The sequence below is a fragment of the Oryctolagus cuniculus genome, chromosome 19 (assembly GCF_051225735.1).
Source record: "Oryctolagus cuniculus isolate XC-2025 breed Fujian yellow rabbit chromosome 19, ASM5122573v1, whole genome shotgun sequence".
In the NCBI taxonomy this organism is placed as follows: Eukaryota; Metazoa; Chordata; class Mammalia; order Lagomorpha; family Leporidae; genus Oryctolagus; species Oryctolagus cuniculus.
The window spans coordinates 66541723-66554173 of record NC_142885.1 but is presented as its reverse complement, the minus strand read 5'-3'; the positions used below and the strand labels follow the sequence as shown (position 1 = coordinate 66554173).

Sequence of the window (12451 nt, the reverse complement as noted above, 5' to 3'; positions counted from 1 at the left end):
AGGAGAGGAATTCTCCAACACTGTGAACGGACAGCTAGCTCCGCTCGCAGCTGTGGGATGAAAACTGTTCCTGGAACCAGATGGGGCTGGGTTTGAATTCTGCTCTGTCACTGTCGCTTTGGGCAGGCCATGTGATTGACCTTAGCTTCAGTTTCCTAGGATTGGTTCAGAAATGTTTAAGTAGATGGTTTTCTTAAAGGGAGTGGGTGAAAAATTCAAAATACAAAAGTGCTTTATCAGTGTGAAATTGAGAGAAGAAAGCAAATTGTAGCCTGTGTGTTCCACACGCATCTTCTTTAAGAAAGCTGCTCAGGGGCCAGCAGTGTGGTACGGTAGGTTGATCCCCCAATACGGACGCTGGTTCTAGTCCCGGCTGCTCCTCTTCTGATCCAGCTCTCTGCTGTGGCCTGGGAAAGCAGTGGAAGATGGCCCAAGTCCTTGGGCCCCTGCACCTGCATGGGAGACCTGGAAGAAGCTCCTGGCTCCTGGCTTCTGATTGTCCCAGCTCCAGCCGTTGTGGCCATCTGGGGAGTGAACCAGTGGATAGAAGACCTTTGTCTCTCCCTCTCACTGTCTGAAACTCTACCTCTCAAATAAATAAATAAAATTTAAAAAGCTGCCCAGTGAGCTGGGGCCACCTTGCTTGACTGCCTGGGAGAGAAGTCCAGCAGGTAGCATGAGAAGTCTGGACTAATGCAGGGATGGCACTGAGGTCTCCCATGGAGGCTCCGTCTGGTTGATTGGTAGCAGTGCCATTGAGTGCCATGTTGAGAAGTGTGCAGAGTCTCCCTGGGGAAGCTTTCTGGGGTTGATTGCAAATGTCTGACATAGGCAGTGTCATGGAGAAGAAACAAGGCAGAGCGGTCTTTTATGTCTAAACTTATCCTGGGGGATAAACCTGAGAGACTGTCGCTCCCCGTCTTCGTGGAGGAACGACACAGGACCCTGCGCTGTTCTTTTGTCTGTTCGGCCCTCCCCGGGTTTGCTGCTGGTTCTTCCCAGGTTGGCTACCGTCCCTTCCACCTTTGTGGAAGGGCGGTTCCCCCTGCCACTTTCCCCACTTCCACGGGGGAGCGGCACACCGCCGGCCGGCTCTCTCGGGGGCTGCACAGGTGTTCCTTCAGATGTTCCTGGTGCATGTTGTCTCTCTCCTCCTTTATAGTCCTCTTCCACCAATCCCAACTCTGCTACCCACACGCCGAGTACGCTGCTCTCCTCCAATCAGGAGCAGGATCAGCTCCTGCAGCTCAGTCAATCAAATTGGCGAGAGGCAGCTGTGTAGAAGCTGTTTGCTCCCTTCTCAGCTCCATATTGTGGGAAAGCAGATGCATAGAATAAGTCTTAATTCCAGTAACTTAGTCTAGTCCAAGTTGCTCCCCACAAAAGACAGAGAAATAAAAGCTGAGCAGTGTTTCCAGTGATTCATAGATCCACCAGCTTTAAACAGCAGAAACTCAAATATATAATCTAACAACAGAAAAACTATTTGTGCCTGGATATGAAGCTGTGTATGTCTGGTTGCTTGGATGGATGGATGGAGAATGGATGGATGGATATACAAGTGGATAATGCCACAGTCTTATCAGAGATCCCCTTTTCTGTCATCTGATGCTCCATTTTTTTTTTCAAAGTTGGCTTCTTCAAACAGTAGAAAGATCTAGAAGAGGAAATGTCTGCTCTGGTAATTGCATATAAATTCTAGGAAAGGTCTTTGAAGACCTTGAGTCTTCCATCGATCTGTGAACCAATTGCAGTGACCAGGGAATCAAAACGGTCTCATTGCCAGTGATGGAGGGAGGAGAGGTTTATACCATCCTAAGTTACAGGGCTGACCGGAATGGGCAGTTTCCTGAAAAAAGGGACTTGGGGCAGAAAGGAACTTCAGCCGTGGAATGGTCTTGGTAAAATAGAGGGCAAGACAAAGCTGTTGTCTTTCTCTTCTAAAATAGAATGATGGATTTTTGAATTAGCTAGTGATATGTAATTGATGGTTTTTACCCCCAAACTTATAATGCCTGGAACAAAATCCTCAAAAATAAATTCCAAGATGTGGAAACAGGCCCGTAGGAAGGCTCTCTGAGAGGTGGACTCCATTTCCCGAGACAAACCCGTGGATGAGGAGGGACGAATGAGAAATGCACCACGTGGCTTTGCGTCTTTGCTCCGCTCTTCTTCTTTTCTGCACTAAAACAGGAGCTGGGATGTCTTCACTTACTTCAGGGTGCATCAGCCTCCTGGGGCTGCCGTAGGAAAACGCTTCAGACTGGGTGGTATCAGCCTCAGAAATCTATCTTCTCGCCATTATGGAGCCTCCATGCGGAGACTGGTGTAGCAGCAGTATCGTCTCTCGAGCTTACAGCGGTCACCTGCTTGCAGTGCCTTCCCTGGGCCTGTGCTCTGTGCACACACAGCGTCTCCTCCTCCTGACAAGGACACCACCCATGTGGGATTAGTCATGCACTCCTATGACCTTGGCTCAGCTTCCCTAACTTCTACAAGTCCCTGGCTCCAGATACAGGGGTTAAGGCTACGGCATAGGAATTTGGGGGAGATACAGTTCAGTTCATACTATGGGGGTTTCCAGTTCCTTTCACGTTCTTTTTATCTGTCCAGCTCATCCTTGACCTGCATGGAAAGTCGCGCTTGCCAGCCATACTCCTCTTTCTTCAATGCCATTTTCAGTGTCTTTGCTAGAATGTTCCCTGAGCACCCATCCTAACCTGTGCAGAACTACACTTTCCTCTGCCTCTCTCAGGGTGGGCTACACACACATTGCGCTGACTTATCGGATCACAAAGCTTTGTTCAGAGACCCTTCCCCCCACTGACCACCCCCCACCCTCCACCCCCCAAGCATACCCAGAACTGGGGTAATGACTCAGCAGTTTGGCATCCCCAGAGTAGACTTGTGATAAATGTTTGATGACTTAAATTGGGTGGGAGCTAAACAAATAGAAAGTGCATTTGGCAGTTATTCCCCTGGCTTAGAAGCTATATGTGAGTTGGAAGACGTATGTCTACAGCGTTATTATGATATAATGCACATCCAGGTGCCATGTGCTTCTGTAGAAGCTGCAGGTCTCTCTCAACAAAGCAGAAAGAGGCAAGTTCAGGCCAGTCAGGAGGTGGGAAACATGTATAGATGACTTGCATGTAATGCTGCTGTCACAGCAGCTGCTGCTTGGGCCTGCTACCTCCTTCAGCTTTTCCTATCAAACCAGTTAAGAAAAGCTGTGACAGGGAGGGAAACAGTAGAGCCACTCACCCTTCTGAAGGCTGTCTCTTGGGGTGGTCCTTTCTTACTGTCCCAGAATGTTCCGCCTAACACCCCACCCCACCCCTACCCCAGGTAGTGGCTTAAAACACTACATTGATTTATTTTTCTCAAGAATCTAGGAAAGGAGACAGCTCAGGTAGGAGGCTCTTAGGACCTAGCTCCTGGTACTAGAGTGGCTGAGTCTGGGGTGGTTTATTGTGCTTTGTTTTACATTTGAAAAACACACAGACACACGCAAAGAAAGAGATAGAGACAGAGACACACACACACACACACACATACAGAGAGAATATTCTTGACCATTTCCTTCCCAGATGCCTACAACAGGCAGACCTGGGTCATGGCTGATGATGGGTGGTGGGAACTCAATCCAGGTCTCCCACGTGGGTGGCAGGCCCAAGTACTGGAGCCATCACCACTTCCTCCCATTGTTTGCATTGATTGGCTGGAAGCTGGAGGTAGGGTGGGCACTGAACCCAGGCACTCTGATTGAGATGTGGTCACTTTCACTAGTGTCTTACCTGCTGGAGTGAATGCCTGCCCCCAAGGGGGTTGGAAGACATCTTGACTCATGTCTCTCATCTGGGAAGATGCACAGTAGGAGCTGCAATAGCTGGGGCTGTCAAGTTCCCCCACTATTTCTCCATCTCTCCACATGGTCTTTCTCATGATGAATAACGTCAGCATATCCAGACTTCAGGATGGTGTTTCTTGCATCTCATGGATTCAGTGAGTCATCTATGAAGAGCCACCTAGGTCCAAGGGCAGGGACCAGCAACTCCAGCTCTTGACTGGGCATGTAGGGGTGTGTGTGGGTGTGTGTGGGGGGCAAGATTATTGTATAGAGGGTGGTTAACCAGACGCCTGTCCATTTGCCTCTCTGGAAACTTGTTTTGCTCCTTCGTTTGTTACTTCTGAGATGTCCCCTGCAGAGCACATAGCCTCTGCCAGGGCTCACGGGACCCATGTGATAGGGAAGCTTTCACTGCTGGTTTTGAGAGGAGAGGACAGAACCTTAGTTTTCACTATTGTAGGTTCCAGGTTCTAAAAAGGGTAACCTAAAGGCAAAATTAGGCTGATCCCTGATGTCTTGTGAAGACAATTCTTTCAATTTATAGAAGCTTCAAAAAGTTCAAGGACTCCCATCCAAGTACTCACCAGGCCCAACCCTGCTTAGCTTCCGAGATCAGACAAGATGGAGTGTATTCAGGGTGGTGTGGCCGATGACTTTGAACAGCCCTTGTCTTGACTGTTGAGGAGCATTTTTTTTTTCCATACTATTTGTTGAACTCTCTACTTAGTATAGAATTAATCTTATATGTATAAAGTTAATTGAAAATAGGTCTTAGTAAAACATAGAGATAAGAGTAAGAGAGGGAGGAGGAAGATGGGGGGATGATGGGTAGGTTGAGTAGAATCACTGTGTTTCCAAAGTTGTATTTTTGAAATGCATGAAGTTTGTGTATCTTAAATAAAAGGTCTCTGAGGAAAAATGTTGAGGGGAAAAATGATGGCATGAAAAGATAACATGGGGTAGGTGTGTTTCCTAAGGGTTGGTATGCTGCTTGTGATGCCAGCATTCGTGTTGGATTGTCTGGGTCTGATCCTGGCTCTGCTACCAGCTCCAGTTTCCTCTAACATGGACCCTGGGAGGAGCAGGTGAGGGCTGAAGAATCTGGGTCCCTGCCACCTGCCTATCTGGGAGATCTGGGTTGAGCTCCTGGCTCCTGGCTTTGACTTGGCCCAGCTCTGGCTGTTGCAGGCATTTGGGAGTAAAGCAATAGATGGATGATTCATTCTCATTCATTCCCTTTCCCTCTCTCTCTCTCTCACTCTTCCCCCCTCTTCAAATAAATAAGATTAATGATTTTTTCATAAGATCATGTCACTTTTCTATTAACTTCTTCAGGCCCTCTTGTGGTGCAAAAAAAAAAAAAAAATTAAAGTTCAAATTCTGAGGAAGTAGTTCACCTAGACCCATTGAAAACTAAGCTCACAAGCCTGTGCCGTGGCTCAATAGGCTAATCCTCCACCTGCGGCGCCGGCACACCGAGTTCTAGTCCCGGTCGGGGCACCGGATCCTGTCCCGGTTGTTCCTCTTCCAGTCCAGCTCTCTGTTGTGGCCAGGGAGTGCAGTGGAGGATGGCGCAAGTGCTTGGGCCCTGCACCCACATGAGAGACCAGGAGGAAGCACCTGGCTCCTGGTTTCAGATCAGCGCAGTGTGCCAGCCCTGCCACTGGGGGGTGAACCAACAGCAAAAGGAAGACCTTTCTCTCTGTCTCTCTCACTGTCAAAAAAAAAAAAAAAAAAAAAGCTCACAGAGAGTAGCCCTGGTGCAATTGCACATCTTCTCTTAGCATGGCAATGTGTATTCAGCATTATTATTAGTTCTATTTTTCAGGTGGAAAAACCAAGCTACAAATATTAAAATATTTTAGAGGGTTTGCAATGTGTATCAACTAAGGTATATGCATGCTTCTCTAATTGGAAGAAATAACCATGATGATTGCTTTATATTTTGCTAAACTGTCCAGTGCTTTATGTTTCTGTTGCACAGGATTCTCTCCTCACCTTATGTCTGAACAAATACAACAGAAATTTTAGGCAGGAGACTCCACCACCAGGGATCCAAGCAGGCTCTCCTGAGCACACCTTAGAGGCATTTGACAACGACGACACATCATTCTACATGCACACGTCACCTCATGCACACAAACACACACAGGTGCAGGTTGCATCATGATGTTTCGGTGTATGACAGACTGAGTGTGTAGTGGTTGTCCCAAATACCTCGATGGAATTGGAAAATCCCTATGGCCTGCTGACGTCGTAGCCACCTTAACATAGCATTGTGGCTCATGGCATCATTCGTATGTTAGTGTGATGCTGATGCTATTGCACAGAAACCCCCTGTTCTACCCATTATATAATTTTATGGAAAACTTGATGAGAACAAATGATGCTGCTGGCTTATGAATTCCCTATATATCATTACTTCAAGTATCCTTCTACTTAGAAAAGCAAACTGTACCATAAGACACTATGCCATGTCCACTGGCAGCAGTCTTGTGTGTGTTTGGATTATCTCTTTTCCTCTCGTGTGGGATTAAGCTTGCATGGTTTTGTTCATCACGACCCTTGAAGCAATAGGGTGCACTACAGGTCTAACTTATGGCCCCAGTGTGTAACAGGCTATGCTCTCCAGGTTTATATGCATACAAGGTTCTCTGGAGAGCAGGTTTTCTGGGGGTCCTTCCCATGCGAGGGCAGACTTGGAAATCCGCATGTGTAGCCAACTCCCCATGAATCAAGCCAGTGTCAGAGAAGCCCCCTTGGCAAAGCCATTCCCCCTTTGGCCTCAGTTTCACCCTCTGTAAAATGAGGTTGTTGAGTGAGGTCATTCCTAAGGGTCTAGCTCATTATACTCATCTAGGCCTATAATTAACATTGCATGGGGCTGTTCACACAACAAACTCATCTAACAGTGCATTTCTCTGAATGTGGCCCTGTTAAGTGATGAATGGCTGTATATATTTTATAACACCTAAAGGACGTGGTAAATGGTTTAGGCTTGTCTTTAAAAAGCAAGATTTCAAGTCCATCTGCAACTCATTCACAACAGTGAAGAAAAATTGCTACGTGGCTCAGTTGAATCTGTCTCTGCACATTGGTGACCAAAACCAGTTGTTTATCTACACTTGTTTTCTCCCCCTTAATTATGTCGCATATGCAATGGAAGAGTAACCTGTTATTTGTAGTAGTGTTTACATTTTGGCATGTCATAGGTTTAAGTGAAAAGTCAAGGAAAGAAACTGAGTTGAGCACGTGCATCGTTCAAATGACAAAGGAGAAATAAAATTTCTTAGTCAACAAGGCTGTAACACAAAGTAACAGACAACACCTAAAATGTCAGTTACCTTTGCAGGCGTCTTTGAAGTTATATTTTAGGTCGAGTAGCTATGATTTATTTTGATGTCAAAAAGTTACTCACATATTTATGTAAAAAGAAAGTGGCAGATCAACGGGGTGTTGATTATGAAGGTGCTATATAATAAATCAGCATAGTGATTCTGGTCATCTCACCAATTTTGACACAGAAACTCGCTTATTTATGGCATTTTAAGGTCTGAGGAGTTGATTTATAGTTGCAATAACACACTCCCATCTATTAGCAGTTCCGGCATGCCTAGATGTGTCACTCTTTTGCATTTAATGATTGGCATTTTAAAAATTGCATGACTATAAATTTTCAAGCAGGATCAGAACTGGGTTGAAAACATAATTTTGTGGAAACATTTATTTGCTTTAATAAAAATGGAACAGTTAAGATATAATGCATCACTGATATCTTCAGTCTTTGTCCAGCCCCATGCAATGTTAATTTTAGGCCTAGATGGGTATAATGAGCTAGACCCTTAGGAATGACCTCACTCAACAACCTCATTTTACAGAGGGTGAAACTGAGGCCAAAGGGGGAATGGCTTTGCCAAGGGGGCTTCTCTGACACTGGCTTGATTCATGGGGAGTTGGCTACACGTGCGGATTTCCGTCTGTCCTCGCGTGGGAAGGATCCCCAGAAAACCCGCTCTCCGGAGAACCTTGAAGCCTGACCCCTGACATTGGAGCAAGGTTTGGAGGCAGGTGGAAGAGTTCCGATCCAGCCCAGTCCTGTTGCTTACCACCTGCCTCAAGCAAGCTACCTCTTCTCTCCAAATCGTAGTGTCTTCCAGTAAGGGTGACTGATAACCCCAGTGTTTTAAGGCTGGTAGAAGGACAGAATTCACCATGGGGGAAAGCCCCTGGAAACCACAGTAGGACATCAGTGTCATTGCATTTCCCCCTTTGCCGTTGACTCCTAGAGGTGAACTTGTACAGTTGTGCACACTCCTGCCTTCTGGACTGATTGATTGGTTTTACGAGAATGCTGTTCCGCATGCCACTGTTTGAAGGTCCCTAAAATGACCACACGTAGGTGAAATGTGAACCTCATGGAATTAAACCAGCGACTTGCTATTTCAGAGGTCTGATTTTTTTTTTTAATTCCTTTGTGAGCATCTTGGCGGTAATACTGCTTTTGTAGGCCACTCTTCTCTGACGCTCACCTGACAGCAATGGGGGAGAAAAGCCATACGTTTGCCAGTCTCTCCTACCCTTTTGGTTCAGCTAGTGACTTAGACAACTTTGTTTTGCGAATCCGAGTGAGGGCCGCGGAGGCAGGCCTTGTAAAATGGAGAAAGATGGGGTGAGGATGGGGTGGGGCTGCTGTCGGCAGAGAGGGGAGCCTACAGAGGGGCAGTGCCTGCATGGGTTTTTGGAGGGAGTAGAGACCAGGGGCTTCAGCTGGGAGGCAGTGGAGCTCCAGGGAGGCAGGTGGAGGGAGATCTTAGAACGTCTGTCTGTGGATTCCCACTTGTCCTCTTCGGCATCAATGATCCTCCAGCCCTCTGACTTGAGATTTCTTCAGGTTTGGCCTCAAGAGGATGAAGCAGGCTTGGGTTTCTTCCAGTGAATGCTTGTATTTGTCAAGCAAAAACCATATGCTGGAGCCAGCACTGTGGGGCAGCAGGTGAAAGCCCTGGCCTACAGCGCCGGCATCCCATATTGGTACACATTTGCGTCCCCACTTCTGATCTAGCTCTCTGCTATGGCCTGGGAAGGCACCAGAAGATGGCCCAAGTCCTTGGGCCCCTGCACGCATGTGGGAGACCTGGAAGAAGCTCCTGGCTTCTGGCTTTGGATCAGCTCAGCTCTGGCCATTGCCACCATTTGGGGAGTCAACCAGCAAATGGAAGACCTCTCTCTCTGTGTGTGTATGTTTCTATCTCTGTCTGTAACAGTCTTTCAAATAAATCAAATAAATCTCAAAATTAAAAAACCACTTGCCAGGCTTTCTCTAGAACTTTCTCAGATACATCTCAAAGAGGTAGTGTTAAAGACTGCAGTCAGGGAGTAAACATGGAGCCAGAGGGAAGAGTGAGGCCCAAAGGTGAGGGGGTGCTCCGGTGTGGCAGGTGGAGAAGGAGGTGGTTCACGTCCACAGCCTCGCTTCCCTGGCACACCAGCTGCCTGCGGGTGGCGCTGTTCCAGGGCTCCACTGCGTCATTTCAGGGCTTCATGGCTCTCAGCAGTTCTGTCCTCTATCAGGGCTCTGTGGGTTGGTGGGGCTCAGCTCCCCCGGAGTATTGGGTGCTGCGGCAGATGGAGACCTGCTGGGGCTGCAGTTCTCAAGGGTCCGTGTGGGCTCGATTCTCCGAGGTAGCCTCTTCCCTCCCTTGTCTGGCGTCTGGACTAGGTCAGGTGAAACGTCATGGGCATGGACAGGCATTTGTTCACGGCATCTCGGTCATCTTGGGCTTCCTTCTAGCATGGCGGTCACCCATGAGCCACATTCTTTAGCTGGCGCCTGGCTTGCCTTGAGCACTTGTTTCAAGACATTCAGTCAGAACTACTGGGCGTCTACCACCAAGCTTCAACAGTCATGTGGCATCACTTGCAGCATACTCTCTTGTATTCACAAGACCGGCCAAAGCCCAGTGTGGAAGGAGGCTACCTGGGAACAAGGTTCCTTGAGCCAGGCATAGTGGAGAGGCCAGATTGGAGACTGGCTTCCATGGCTGTTAAGGGCAGCAGCTTATCTGGGCTGCAAAAATAGGTGAAGGGATTTTATACCTTTTTTGCAAAGCAAGTTAACTTCATATGGGAGGGCTACAAAAGTCGAGGCACAGCATTTTTTCCAGTAAGCTTGGCTGTCTTTGCTGAGCCTTGCTCTATGCAGCCATTAGCAGGCTGGGCGATGCTTTGCTTTATGAGGTAATTATTCCAACACACTCTATTCAAAATACACATTAGAACTTAACCTTCTGAATCCTGAAGTAGCATTTTTATCACCCAACATTAGAAAAGAGACGGAGTCAGCATGTTTTCTCCTCTTTTATGATCTGGTATCATTAATAAAGCATTGGGCAAGGACCTTTTTCACAATCCTTCCGGATAATTTGTGACACAAAAGGCATTCTGTGATACAATTGTCTGTTGACTTATTCAGTAACAGAGGGAGCGCACGGATCGCTTTAAAAATAAAGCCAACGAATTAAACAATCAAAAGGAATATTTCCTCCCCACGACATGAAAACATGCTCAGAGTAGCGGTGTGATACTATTGGATATGCACAAGTAGAAAGGGAAGTTAATATGGAATTTCTAATTAGGGTCACATGCTAATGAACTCCCTCTTCATGTTAGTTTTATGCCGCTTCAGAAATTTTTTATCATATGCTTAAAAATTTATGGCCAGAAACATTAATGAAAATGAGGCGTGAATTGGAAATTGTGTCATTATGGAGATGAGGGTGGCCCGGCATTGATGATTTTCAAGGAGGTATCTTTTATTGCCTTTTTTGAGAACTGAGAAATTATACAGGTAGAATTAATGGCAAGAAGGATTCTCCATCCTGACATAGACAGCATGGTTCTATGTAAAGTTATAAAAGTTTGATTTTAATAAGATTTTGAATTAATTATAAGGAGAATATTAATCATAATTGACAGTCATTTCTCAGAATAAAACTTCACCATCTAAGTAATATTACAGTTCTTAAGTGCATGAAGATATGCGTTTTCTTTTCTCTCGCCTTTGTCTTTTCGGAAATTAAAATCCACATTTTCAGAAAGCCGAGGGTTGGCGAGTCCGTGGCTTTTCATCTGTGAAATATTCACTGGGTTTCAGACCATATTTAGGAGTGCTTCTCCTTGATAATCTTGGGGGACGGGCGGATTCTATGATGCAGTATCTCTAGACAGGGAGTGGTGTGGGCTTATTAAACCTCTGTTTTTAATTGAAAAAAAAAAGAACCTATTATTTTCATGTACCTGATAACTATTGAGTCTGATTGGGTTTTCCTAATGCCTTTTTTGGGGTTTTCTAGGAATTGCAGCTTAAACTTATCTCAGCAGGACTCAATGCAGAGGTCAGAATAACATCCCCTTTCCCCTTTCTATGCCTCATCTCCAAGGAGTGCATTTTTATTTATTTATTTATTTTTTGGCTGTCACTAATTCCAGGTCCATTTGGATCCAGAGCTCGGGGGCTCGTCAGGGGTCACCTCGCATCGGCATCCATTCCCCTGGGCCCTGCTTACCTGCATCTGAACTATGTGCAGGAGAGACCACCCACCTCTTTCTCTCTGCACTGTCCTCCTCCTGTCTGTCTCCTTGCACGCTCTCTTCTGCATCCTCTTGTTTCCCCGTGACCAGCATCTTGTTCCCCTGACGGCCTCAGCCTCACCTGAAGTATCTGACAAGCTGGAGTCCAGGAGCACCAAGTCTCCCCTTGAATCCAGGAGGACCTTCTCTGAGGGCCGGCTGCAAGGCTTGGAGCAAAGCCAGGCCTTTGTCAGAGAAGCCTGGCTGAAATCCTCGAGGCCAGCCCCTTCCGTGTGATCCAGAGCAAGGCACGCCTTCCCCACTCGAGCTGGTTTCTCCTCTGTGAAATGAAGCCAGGCTAATAGCTACCTCGGAGGGTTAAGCGAGGTCATCAAAGTAGAGCACTTAGTGCCGTGTATGGCGTGGACTAAGTGCTTAGTAAATGATGGCTGAAATGGTTATGACTCTAGACTTTCCTTCTTCCCTGCAGACTGGGAGTGGGAGAGTTTGGTGGCTCTTCCTTGAGAATGAGATGGGTTGAGCCAGGCTCTGCAGCCATAGGTCTCGAGGCCAAGGGCAGTTATACTGCAGAGCTGTGCTTCTGGGAGAGACTTGTTGGGGGTATGAATCACTAATTAGAAGGAAACCAAAGGCAGGCAGTTGGCCTGGCAGTTGAGGTTAAGGTACCAGTAGGGATGCTGGCATGCACACTGGAGAGCCTGGGTTTGAGTCCTGCCCCATTCCCACTTCCAGCTTCCTACGTACTATACCTTGGGAGGCAGCAGCGATGCATCAAGTAGCTGGGTCTCTGCCATCCATGTGGGAGGCCTGGATTCGGTTCCCAGCTTCTGGCTTGGGCCAGACCCAACCCTGTCTTGTTGCAAGACATTTGGAGAGTGGATGGAATTCTCTGTGTTCTTTACTTCTCAACTGAACATGTAAAAAAGTTTAAAAATAGAAAATAACCATTTTACAGTCATTAATTAAAAAAAAAGTAAGTTCAGGACTAGAATGAACAAATAGAGGTGTTGC

At 46.8% G+C, this 12451-nt stretch overlaps 1 protein-coding gene and 1 long non-coding RNA gene across 6 annotated transcripts in view; one reads left to right on the top strand and one right to left on the bottom strand.

The window, feature by feature from the left end:
• Positions 1-12451, top strand: part of RBFOX1 (RNA binding fox-1 homolog 1) — a 1595659-nt gene that overhangs the window by 867190 nt on the left and 716018 nt on the right. The window lies entirely within an intron of this gene.
• LOC149120636 (uncharacterized) overlaps positions 1-12451 on the bottom strand; it is a 1089735-nt gene that overhangs the window by 520295 nt on the left and 556989 nt on the right. The window lies entirely within an intron of this gene.